The sequence below is a fragment of the Prionailurus bengalensis genome, chromosome F2 (assembly GCF_016509475.1).
Source record: "Prionailurus bengalensis isolate Pbe53 chromosome F2, Fcat_Pben_1.1_paternal_pri, whole genome shotgun sequence".
Lineage (NCBI taxonomy): Eukaryota > Metazoa > Chordata > Mammalia > Carnivora > Felidae > Prionailurus > Prionailurus bengalensis.
The window spans coordinates 61,091,086-61,102,870 of record NC_057353.1 but is presented as its reverse complement, the minus strand read 5'-3'; the positions used below and the strand labels follow the sequence as shown (position 1 = coordinate 61,102,870).

The window sequence follows — 11,785 nt, the reverse complement described above, 5'->3', positions numbered from 1 at the left end:
AGGTCTTCATTTCTCTTGGGTAATGCTTAGGAGTGGAATTGCTAGATACATGGTAGTTCTGTGTTTAATTGCCAGATGGTTTTTCAAAGCAGATGCACTATTTTACATTCCCACCAGCAATGAATGCAGGTTCCAATTTCTCCACATCTTTTTTTTTTTTAATTTTTAATGTTTATTTATTTATTTTGAGAGGGAGAGAGCATAAGCAGAGCAGGGGCAGAGACAGAGGGAGTGAGAATCCCAAGCAGGCTCTGTGCTGTCAGTGCAGAGCCTCAGGTGGGGCTCGATCCCATTAACTGTGAGATCATGACCTGAGCCAAAATCAAGAATCCGACACTTAAGCGACTGAGCCATCCAGGTGCCCCTCTCCACATCTTTGACAACACTTCTTATTTTTCTGTTTGCTTATAACCAGCGTGGTAGCTGTGAAATGGCATCTCACTTGCATTTGTCTTTTTACCTTTCTAATGATTTTATTAAGAAGGTTTTTTTGAAGGCAGAGAAAGGTTGTGAGACAGTATTTTATCACCTTTAAAGTCTATCTTAATATTTAGATATGATTATTTTTTGCCTGATCCTTCCTACCTCTCTTTGTAATAGTACCTATATTTTTCTTTGGGGAACCATCCTTTATCTAATCCCAGTCTATATAATTTGAATAGAGCTGACCTCTTCTCCCTACTTCCTGAATGGGCATGTGAATCAGGCTGGCTAATTAGATCAGGGTCTGTTAGATCAGGGTCCAGTCAGGAAAGAGGAAGCACACCAATTATGTGAATAGAGAAAATTTAATCTAAACAGGTATGAATAGGGGCACCTGGGTGGCTCAGTCGGTTGAGCGTCTGACTTCAGCTCAGGTCATGATCTCTCAGTCTGTGAGTTCAACCCCGCATCCGGCTTGGTGCTGACAGCTCAGAGCCTAGAGCCTGCTTCGGATTCTGTGTCTCCCTCTCTCTCTGCCCCTCCCCCGCTCATGCTCTGTCTGTCAAAAATAAATAAACATGAAAAAAAAAGCTGGGAAAAAAGTTTAAAAAATAAAATAAAAAGTATACAGGTATGAATAGGTATCAAGTAGTTAACCAGGTAGTTAACCAGGTAACTAGCTAAAAAGAGAACTCTAAGGATTCTGGGGGTAGCAACTGCATGAAGCAGCTTCTGTTTTTAGGGCAAGGGGAGAAAGGGAAGAGGTTAGACTTATTAAAACTTAGAAGCTTGGAGAAGGAGTCCTGTGAAGCTGAAACCTCTGAGGAGGTAGGCTTTAATCTATTGGCACTGACGTCTCTCAGCCCATAGGAGGGGCCCCACAGGGCTGCTTCCCAGACAGACCTCAGAAGAATGGGCTCCAGCCAGCTAGTGCTGATGTCTGGATCTCTGGCTGAGGGAGAGGGGTGGAGGTAATACAGCTCTTTCTGTAAGCGTTGCACATTGGATTTAGGGATCATTGGTAAGAAAGAAACAGCTGCTGCTAGAGCAGTGACACTTGTAAGAACCTCAAGGAATCTACGGTAAACTCACAGGAAGAAGCATGTTCTTTTTTCTTCCACATTCCTTTCAGGTCCTGCCTGTGGCACCCCGCATTGGCAGAATCTAAGAGAAAGCAGGTGCCCCCAGAGAACTGTGGTTTGCAGAGCTCTGGCTCCATCATCGGAGAGCGTAGAAAAGTGGGCTTGGAGCTGGATGATAAACCCCTTTGGCTATTCAGCATCCATATGCCCCCTTCTGTATACATTTCAACTTTCATGTAACAACTCCCTGTTTCACCTAATGTGATGCAATGATCCTTCATACAAATGAAGATGTTTGCACCTTCTTTACAAAATGAGAAGATACAAAGTCCTAATGGTCACTGTAGCTATCTCTGAGCTATACTGCTCACCCCTCCATTTCTGTCTCTGTCCCACCTGAAATCCTGTTACCTAAAGGTTAAACAGTAAAGTTAACATCAAATAAACAAACAAAGGGGTATCTGGATGGCACAGTCGATTAAACATCTGACTCTTGATCTCGGCTCAGGTCATGATCTCACAGTTCATGAGTTCAAGCCCCGCCCTGGGCTCTGTGCTGATGTTGCAGACCCTGCTTGGGATTCTGTCTCTCTTTCTCTCTGACCCTCCCCCGCTTGTGCTCTCTCTCTCACTCTCTCAAAATAAATAAAATAAACTTTAAAAAAAATTTAAAAGAGAAACAAAACCACTCATATAAACTAGGGAAAGGAAGAGAGAAAATAGTGTGCATGTGTAAGTATATGGTACTATCATATATAATGTATATGCATATGTAATGTATAAGCACCTATATTTATATTACTTATATTACATTAATATATTACTAATATGCTTATGTGTAATACACACAGATATAGATGTGTACGCATATAACAAGCAAGGAAGAAACTAATCATTGCCATTAGAGACATAATTTATGTAACTGGTCACAAGGACATCGTTGATATTTTAAACTTCCTTCTTCCACTTGTATTAGTTATCTTTTGCTGCATAACAAATTACTCCAAAACTTAGTGACTTACAACAACAACAAACGTTTATCTCACATAGGTTCTGTGGGCCAGGAATTCAGGAGTGGCTTAACTGAGTGGTTCTGCCCTCTGTGAAATCACAGTCAAGGTGTTAGCTAGACTGCTGTCATCAGAAGGCTTGAGGAGGGCTAGAGGACCTACTTCTAAGATGGCTCGCTCACACTGCTAATAAAATGATGCTGGCTGATTGCAGGAGACATCCTCTCCTCTCCACATGGAATTCTTGGTAGGGCTACTCAAAAAGCCTCGCAGCATGGGAACTGGATTCCCCCCAGAGCAAATAATCCAAGAAAACAATATGGAAGCCATCATGTTTTTATGATGTAGCTTCAGAAGTCACACACCATCACTTCCATAATAGTAATATCCTATGTTTACACATGTCAGCTCTGTCCAGTGTGGGAGAGGACATACAGCTTATGAATTCCAGGAAGTGAACATCTTTGGGCACTATCTTAGAGGCTGGCTACTGCAACCACATGTTCCATATTTCCTTTGACCTCAGTCAGGATCTCAATTTGTTTCTTCATTGGTGAGGTAACAAAACCTTCATTCTTGAAGGTCTGTGAATACACAGATCTGCCTCCCTTTGCTTGTAGTAGTTTCTATTAACATTGACTACTGGACATAGAAACACTAAGAGGCATCTTAGAGACTTTCCTAGATTGCAGAAATAGTCCTTCCCACTCTCATTCTATAACAGCAATCCAGTTTGTTCTTGGAAACTAGGATCAATCATTCCATCAGTAGAGTAACTCCTTTCATTGCCTGTTGGTTCAGAAACGTAAGAAAGAAATCCCCAGTTGACCTGGTGTCAGTATTATCTTCCAAAGCAATGGAATTATTGTTGTGTCCTTGATAGAGGTATTCCTCCTTTGGACACAGGACCTCCTAGCCAGCAGAGCTTAAAGTTGTGGGGAGAAGGAAGCAAAAATTCTCTGAGTTGCTTATGAGACAGTGGAGGAGCTACTTCTACTGTTCCTTAATTCTTGTACCCATGTATTCTAGTTATGGGAGAGGCAACCATACATTGGTCTCTGATTCAAAGCTTATATTACATCTTATAAGAGAATATCTATTCTTTACAAGTGTTGTCTCCAAATTGGCACTGTAAATAATTATGTTTACTTTTTTTAACGTTTTTATTTATTTTTGAGAGACAGAGAGAGACAGATTGTGAGTAAAGGAGGAGCAGAGAGAGAAGGAGACACAGAATCCAAAGCAAGCTCCAGGCTTTGAGCTGTCAGCACAAAGCCCGACGCAAGGCTCAAACTCACCAACTATGAGATCATGACCTGAGCTGAAGTTGAATGGTTAACTGACTGAGCCACCCAAGTGCCCCTAAATAATTATGTTTATATAGCAAGATCATTTAATACCACAAATTCCTTGACCAGAAGCACTGTCAGTGGAATACCAAGATGGCAACCTAAGATGGAATACCAAACCAAGATGGAATACCAAAATGCCTAAAGCATTTTGTTAGGCAATGCTGGCAGAAGCACTATGGGAAAGAGAAGGAAATCCGTATACAGAATAGGCTTGGCTTCACTAAGGATGCATTTCTATTCCTGTCATGATGGAAAGGACACAGTGTAATCAACCTACCACCAAGTAGCTCATTGGTTCCTTCCCTCTACTCCCCCAGGGATAGGGCCATACTAAGGACTCAGTATTGGTCTCTGGCATGTTAGGTACTCAACAGTAATGGTGGCTAGGTCAGCTATGTTGTTGAAGCCCATGTATAGTGTCCATTGCTGCCACCATAACTGCTTTGTTCATGAGTCCAACGAATAAGCACTCAATTGGCAGGGGAAGAGGCTGACATTTATAGAAAGTGCACCTTTGTCCACCTGATTACTGAGAGCGTCCTATACAGTAAATACCTATTGATGGACATTCAATTGACACACAAATATCTTTATACTCTGTGATCATTCTGAAAAGTCTATTCACAGACCTCTTCCCCAGACATCTTTCCCACAAATCTTCCAATCTGATTCTTGCCAAACCCTTAACTATCTAGCTAAGCCATTATTACCTACCTATAAATCAGTGCAGTTCTATGGTTCTGACCATTTCGGAATCCAAAGTGGACAACTAGATGTATTGTTCAAAGTTCTGCCAATAGGGGAATTTCCCTTCATTGCCATCTTTCTGGGCCATCGGTGAATGGGGCTTTAATGTTGCACTTATGCACTTTTGGTTTGGGGCAGCATATAGTGTGAAAACATCTATAAACCAGGCTCGGGTTTTTTTCCTTTTCAGTCAACTGATCATAACAAAATTCCTTGAGGTCATGAGTTGGGGGAAAGGATGCAATACAGCACAGTTTGGTTTCAGAGGAGTGTGAGAGACTCAGTCATGCGCCTTACTTGTACATGATGGACCTGCTTAAGTCTGATCTCTTATGCACCATTTCCACTTCATGGACATGCCCAACCTCATGGTTTAATGGGCAGATGACATCCAGTTAATTACAGGAAGTTCAGGTTGCCTGGTCATTTGATGTCCTATGGCTAGTTCTTTATCAGGACCCAGAAATAGGCTTATGGCTCTCTGTCAAAGGATAATCATTATCTGCAAAAGAGGATATGCATTTTCTTCAAAACCTTAGAAGTATGTGCCATGATTCTTCTATGGTACTTGCCAGAGATTCCACACGGCTGCAGACACAAGTATCATTGGATCTGGTGGCCCAACCAGAAAAACAGCTTGCAGTGCAGCCTAGATTTGCTACAGAGCTTTATTTTGCTCTAGTTTCCATTCAAACTCTCAGTGCTATGGGTTACTTAATAATTGGGTCAAAGTAACATATTAAAATGTGGCATGCTTTGCCTCCAATACTCAAAATAGCCTACCAAGCTTTTGTGCCCTGCACCGCCCCCACCATATACTGTTTTGTTTGTTTGTTTGTTTGTTTGTTGAGTGATACATGGTTGTGGTGTGGCAATGTGTCGCTAAGAGGTTATTTTGACATGCTAAAGATCACTGGACTCTCAGAAACTTTACTGAGGTGGCAGATCCCTGAATTTTCATAGGGTCTATCTTCCCACCCCCTGGTTCATAAAGCTTCACAAAGATATTTGTAGTACTTGCTACATCCTGTTCATCAAATTCAATTTGCATAATTCCATCAATGTCATGGGTCAGTGTGATATTTTACGCAATGTCAAGATGATCAAGATCTCTGCAGACTATATTATGGCTAAGAGCAGGTAAGCTGACGTAGCATGAAGCAAGATGGTGAAGTCGTGCTGTGGACTCTGTCAGGGAAAAACAAACTGCTTTTGGTGGTCCTAGAAAATCACTAAAAATGGTGTGTGTGGGGGGGGTGCATTTTCCATATTACGTTTAAGGAGCTGTGTGGATTTGTTCCAGCAAAGGAAATACATCTGGAAGGGCTGCTTCAAATGAGTCACCTTCTGATCAACATTAAAATAATGTATTCATGCTTTAAAGTCCATCTGCCTTCTGCACAGACCAAATAGATGAGTTAAATTGAGATGTAATAGGAACCAACACTTCTGCATCAATCAAATGTTTAATGATGATTGTAGTCTCTGTAATCCAACACGTCCTATTCTTTTGGTTTACCATCCTGGTAGAGAGGAGGAATTCCAATAGCTTCCCCTTGACTCTTCATAACCTAATTACCCTTAGTCCACAAGTAGGGAGCTAATATGGTTGCCTAATATGTTTTTAACAATAATACATTCTGGAACTGGGGGAAAAACATAGGGAGGCACATGGGCCTACTGAGCCCACTGTGATTCAAACTGAGCCTATAACCCAACTTATCACCTGACCACCATAAATCTCCACTTTGAATGTCAGACCAGCAACATATGGGTCCTTAGCAGTTAGCATCAGTTGAGAACCAGTATCTAATAATTCCCCAAAAGTCTGGGTGTTTCTATTTCCCAATGCACATTCACTGTAGAAAATGGCCACAGGGAAACTTACAGCAATGCTTCGGGGACCTTCCCCAAGAGAACCCAGCCTCCCCTTAAATTGAAGGGCTCTGGGCCTCTGAACTCGTTTAGGTCTGGAAACTGGATGAGAGGCTATGGCTATCCTTTCTGATAGACTTGACTTCATTTTCACATATGTGACAAATATGTATTAACACAGCCTACTCTTAGTATACTCTCTTTTCCCCCTATACATTGTCATAAATATTATAAAGGAAAACCAATGATCTAGTAAGTTCTCACAAAAAATGCAATCGTAAAAAGTACTTCACGGCTCTCTGCTCCTCCCCATTCGACAGACAGCCGCATCTTCTGGTGCAGTGCCAGCCGCGTCCCCAAGACACGATGGTGAAGGTTGGAGTCAACGGATTTGGCCATATTGGGGCGCCTGGTCACCAGGGCTGCTTTTAACTCTGGCAAAGTGGGCATTGTCACCATCAAAGACCCCTTCATTGACCTCAACTACATGGTCTACATGTTCCAGTATGATTCCACCCAAAGCAAATTCCACGGCACAGTCAAGGCTGAGAATGGGAAACGTGTCATCCATGGAAAGCCCATCACCATCTTCCAGGAGCGAGATCCCGCCAACATCAAATGGGGTGATGCTGGTGCTGAGTATGTTGTGGAGTCCACTGGGGTCTTGGCCTCCATGGAGAAGGCTGGGGCTCACTTGAGGGGTGGGGCCAAGAGGGTCATCATCTCTGCCCCTTCTGCTGATGCCCCCATGTTTGTGATGGGCGTGAACCATGAGCAGTATGACAACTCCCTCAAGATTGTCAGCAATGCCTCCTGCGCCACCACCTGCCTGGCCCCTCTGGCCAAGGTCATCCATGAACACTTTGGCATCACAGAGGGACTCATGACCACAGTCCAGGTCATCACCGCCACCCAGAAGACATGGATGGCCCCTCTGGGAAGCTGTGGCGTGATGGCTGAGGGGCTGCCCAGAACATCATTCCTGTTTCTACTGGTGCTGCCAAGGCTGTGGGCAAGGTCATCCCTGAGCTGAATGGGAAGCTCATTGGCATGGCCTTCTGTGTCCCCACCCCCAATGTGTCCATCGTGGATCTGACCTGCTTCCTGGAGAAAGCTGCCAAATACGAAGACATCAAGAAGGTGGTGAAGCAGGCATCAGAGGGCCCCCTCAAGGGCATCCTGGGCTATGCTGAGGACAAGGTCATCTCCTGCGACTTTAACAGTGACACCCACTCTTCCACCTTCGACGCTGGGGCTGACATTGTGCTCAGTGACCACTTTGTCAAGCTCATTTCCTGGTATGACAATAAATTTGGCTACAGCAACCAGGTGGTGGATCTTATGGTCCACATGGCCTCCAAGGAGTAAAAGCCCCCAGCAAGAGGAAGAAGAAGAGAGAGGCCCTCAGCTGCTGGGGATTCCTTGCCCCAGTTCAGTACCCAACACACTTGAGAATCTCCTGACCTCCAGTTTCCATCCCAGACCCCCTGAAGAGGGGAGGGCCTTGAGGAGCCCTACCTTATCATGTACCATCAATAAAGTATACTGTATCCAAAAAAAAAAAAAAAATACTTCACAACTTCTTACTCAACACGTCTCTGGAGGCAAGGGAAACAAAAGCAAAAATGAACTACTGGGACCTCATCAAAATAAAAATCTTCTGTACAGAGAAGGAAACAATCAGCAAAACTAAAAGGCAACTGACAAATGGGAGAAAATATTTGCAAATGACATATCAGATAAAGGGTTAGTATCCAAAATCTATAAAGAACTTATCAAAGTCAACACCCAAAAAACAAATAATCCAGTGAAGAAATGGGCAAAAGACATGAATAGACACTTCTCCAAAGAAGACATCCAGATGGCCAACTGACACATGATAAAATACCCAACATCATTCATCATCAGGGAAATACAGATCAAAACCACAATGAGATACCACCTCACACCTGTCAGAATGGCTAACATTAATAACTCAGGCAACAACAGATGTTGGCGAGGATGCAGAGAAAGAGGATCTCTTTGGCATTGTTGGTGGGAATGCAAGCTGGTGCAGCCACTCTGGAAACCAGTATGGAGGTTCCTCAAAAAAATTAAAAATAGAACTACCCTATGATCCAGCCATTGCACTACTAGGCATTTATCCATGGGATACAGGTGTGTTGTTTCGAAGGGACACATGCACCCCAATGTTTATAGCAGCACTATCAACAATAGCCCAAGTATGGAAAGAGCCCAAATGTCCATCAATGGATGAATGGATAAAAAAGATGTGGTATATATATATATATATATATATATATATATATATATATAATGGAGTATTACTCAGCAATCAAAAAGAATGAAATCTTGCCATTTGCAACTATGTGGATGGAACTGGAGGGTATTATGCTAAGTGCAATTAGTCAGAGAAAGACAAAAATCATATGACTTCCCTCATATGAGGACTTTAAGAGACAAAAAATATGAACACAAGGGAAGGGAAACAAAAATAATATAAAAACAGGGAGTAGGACAAAACAGAAGAGACTCACAAATATGGAGAACAAACTGAGGGTTACTGGAGGGGTTGTGGGAGGGGGGATGGGCTAAATGGGTAAGGGGCTCTAAGGAATCTACTCCTGAAATCATTGTTGCACTATATGCTAATTTGGATGTAAATTTAAAAAAAAGTAAAATTTAAAAAAAAGTACTTCAAATGGATTCATATTCAATATTATTGATAAACCTTATGTCTTGAAATATTAGCTAATGAAGCCCTTTAATGGCAAAGATTTTACAATATTTTATCTTCACCATCCTTTACATTTTGGGTTTTTTTCCTGTGTATATTTTATAATGTACAGTAATAAATCTACATGGTTTATAAACATACATTTATAGGTGGACACAAAATTCTTTTACTGACAAGGATATATGATTAAATGTTCAGAGGCCACCAATCTAGGTCCATATGAGAAATCAGTTCCTAAGCTCATTCCAGACACCCAATCCTTTGCCTTTATTCCTACTTAGTTCTGGATCTGAAATTATATAGAGTTACACCAAATTACTGTACTTTCTCATTTACATCTAAACTAAGAATTCTTAAGAAAAGTTACAGCACAATGACATATTTTTATAACATTTTAAACAATACAAACTATTCATTCTCTCCATTCATGAAAATCTATTAATTAAACCTGTCAAATCACAGCCAACTTGCCTTACTAAAGGCAAAGACATAAAATACAGTATCTTAACTCTATGCATAAATAGAAAACAGGAAATCTTTTTACTTTTGAAACTTGGCTGTTCTTTAATGACTTCTAGCTTCAATTTACATACTTGTGGAGAATGAGAAATGGCTGTGGGGCTTCGAAAATGTAGGTAATACAGAATCCTGCCCAAACTCACCTACAAATACTTCTTTTTGAAGTGTTCATAAAAAACAGCAATTTTCTGAAACACTGTTGTTGAGTCTGGCAAACTTCAGAGTTCAAAAGCACATATACTCTACCCTTATCCCCAACAAAGCTAGCAGCTACCCTCTAAAGCAGGGGTTCTCAACATTTTCTTTTCCCCAAACTGCAAAACGGATTACAATCACATGTGTATACATGGTGCCATGCCCTCTTCCCTAAGTTATTATAGGAAAAATAAAGCAAGTAGTGTTAAGGATATCTGGGGTGGTGTTATGAGGGCACTGCTCACAAAAGAATTGTAGTAAAAAATAGGAGATCCTTTCGTTAAGATATTTCTTAAGGTAATATGACTAATATCAAAGTTTTAAAATACTGAATACTATTTTGTAGTACATTGTATTTTTAATATGTTAATTGAAAAAATTACTATTTTATAAAAATAAGTTGACTTTTCTAGCTCTCCAGTTCAGACACTCTTATCAGGTGACTAGATAGCACTGGTAAGTAAGTATTTTGGGTTCCTGGACCCAATTTCAATGTGTATTGGCAGAGGTAGTTTTTACACATAGAATAAGCAGTGCTCTGACACCAACAATTCAACTCAACTCTGACATTATTTACCTGGAGATAGATAGCATCAGATCCCACGGGTTAAGGGGTCAGTCCTTCAAGACTGTCACCTCCTCTCCCCTCACAACACACTTCAGACCCATACAGGCTGTTACCTGCTCTTCTGACGTCTGGCTATAAATCTTAAATTCCCATGACACTCTTCTCCATTCAATTAATTTGCTAGAGTGACTCACGGAACCCAGAGAAACATTTTACTTACTGCAAGTTCATTATAAAAGGCTATGAACTCAGAAGCAGCCAGATGGAAGAGATGTATAGGGAAAAGTATGGGGAAAGGGCAGGATCTTGCAAGCCCTCTCCAGGTGGGTCACTCTCCCCAATCTCCACCTGTTTATTAACCCGGAAGCTCTCCAAACCCTGTCCTTGTGGGGTTTTATAGAGGCTTTATTACATGGGCACGATTGATTGAATCAGTGGGCATTCTCCTCTCTCTCCCTTCCCCAAAGGTTGGGGGTGGGGTGGAGACTTAAAGTTCCAACCCTCCCATCACAGGATTGGCTCCAAAGGTAACCAGATGCCATCCTTAGATGTTTTCCAAAACCATCTCATTAACATAAAAGACACCTTTAAGCTCTCATTACTTAGGAAGTTCCAACGGTTTTTGGGAGCTGTGAGTCCAGAACCATGAATAAAAAAACAAATATATATGTACTTATTATTAATAACAATATCACATTAAGCTTTGTTAAAAAGAGAAATACCTAATAGTTATGCATTTTAGCATATTGAAAATATCATTTCACCTGCTTTATCACTTTGTCTACATTTGACCCAGTAATCCTATCATTGTTGACGAATTTTTTTCTTCTTCACAGGAACTATACAGCTATATTCACTTTTTCCCAGTATCTTTGCCTTCTTTTTAAAAAATGTTCCTGTTAAGAAAGAACAGAAACATGAAAGGACAACCCAAGCACTAAGCTGGCTTGCCTACCCCCGTGTGTTGTTCCTACTGTAGTTAAGGCTAGAACTTCACTGTCGATCCAGAAAAGCATCTCTGAATTCAACTGAGAATAGTATTTCTGTAGAAAAATTTAAATGGTCTCAAATTTAAGAGCAGTTATTTTAGTCATTAACAAGAATTTATTCATGATGTACTTCATACCTGATCATGACACTCTAACGATACAGATTAAGAACTGCTACTCAGAGGTGTCACAGGCAGCACAAAGTCAGGGGCTAATGGGCAGATCCCACCTTTTCCATATTATACTTCAAGATCTCAGCACAGAAACACTGTAATTTTGGTCTGATGG

At 41.2% G+C, this 11,785-nt stretch overlaps 1 pseudogene; it reads left to right on the top strand.

The window, feature by feature from the left end:
• Positions 1-6,782: 6,782 nt before the first annotated feature.
• LOC122495735 lies at positions 6,783-7,857 on the top strand (annotated as a pseudogene).
• Positions 7,858-11,785: the final 3,928 nt, after the last annotated feature.